Source organism: Triticum dicoccoides, chromosome 5A (genome assembly GCF_002162155.2).
Source record: "Triticum dicoccoides isolate Atlit2015 ecotype Zavitan chromosome 5A, WEW_v2.0, whole genome shotgun sequence".
NCBI lineage: Eukaryota > Viridiplantae > Streptophyta > Magnoliopsida > Poales > Poaceae > Triticum > Triticum dicoccoides.
This window is the reverse complement of record NC_041388.1, coordinates 391,324,236-391,325,528: the sequence shown is the minus strand read 5'-3', so window position 1 is coordinate 391,325,528 and position 1,293 is coordinate 391,324,236.

Genomic DNA, 1,293 nt, shown 5'->3' with positions numbered 1-1,293 from the left:
CTTCAAGAAAAACTTGTATACAATTCAATTATAGAAATCAAACAATTTGCATAAAATAATTTTAAAATTTTAACCCTTTAATTGTGATTACTTTAAAGAATTAGGAAGTTACGATAATTATAGCTTTCTTATCTTTATTATATTTTTTGCGATGTCTTATATTTATTATATTCATAAGAAAGCTACAAGTATTTTCACGCGGGGCTCAGATGGCCATAAGAAAGCTATAATATACTAGCTTTCTTATATTTCGTATACTCCACATGTGATTATTTTTCCTGAATTATCAAAACATAGAAACATAATTTTCACTAAAGTTTTTAGAAGTGAGTTCACACGGGCCTAGGTTATGTTGAGCAATTTCTCTCAATTTGTGAACCAATATGTGGTTGGATGGTTAGGAGAACAGTCACCAGAGTATAAGTCCTAGACTCACATTTGTGTTCGCGTTATTTCTGAATTTCTTTCAGCCATTTCGGCGATGTGCGTTCAGTGGAGTAGATGTTCCCGTCGGCTACGAAGGCGTCCGTGGCTACTCCGTCAATCTTAAGATGATGTGTCGGCTCAGTCTTTCAGAGGTGCTCATGAGGGTAGGATGTGTGTGCGTGCGTTTATAGGTGTGAGTGCATGCTCGTGTATGTGAGTGACTTTGACTGTGTTGTGTTAAAAAAATCCCTCAATTTGATGTATTTTCACGTTAAAGAACAACGTCGCACATTGACAAAAAAATCGTTACGAATGCACATTTGAATGGAGACAATCACAAATTCAAACGTCACTATTTCCCTTGCAAAAAATAGAACCATGGCATCCTCATAATAGCATTTCCCACGCAAACGTGTCCATGAACCAATGCTATTGCAGGGACGCGCCAAGAAAAGCCCGGGCATGTGGTAAACATGTCGTTCTCTCCCAATATTGGCTCCTACCTCCCAGGGGCTGCCCGTCCCCCCTCGCCATTTACAAGGGAGCGCCGGTGCCTGCCCGGGTGAGCGCCAAACCTACCCAATAAAAATAATTTCTCCCACGCATTTTGCTCTCTTTTCATACTACCCACATATGAATAATTTTTTCTAGTGTATTTTATTATTCGTTTCTTGTTGAACGACGCCGCACGGCCAGGGCGCCGCAGGCTGTGGCTGGTTGGCTGCCCGCTCTCGCTGGCAGGTAGGGCCGAGCCGCGCGTCGCGCTGTGTGGAAGGCGACCTACCCGCCCGTGGGCCCCGCGGCGCAGCCCCCCGTCGTGATTGCCGGCATATATTGGCAGCGGGCGCCCACCGCACGGGGCGAGAT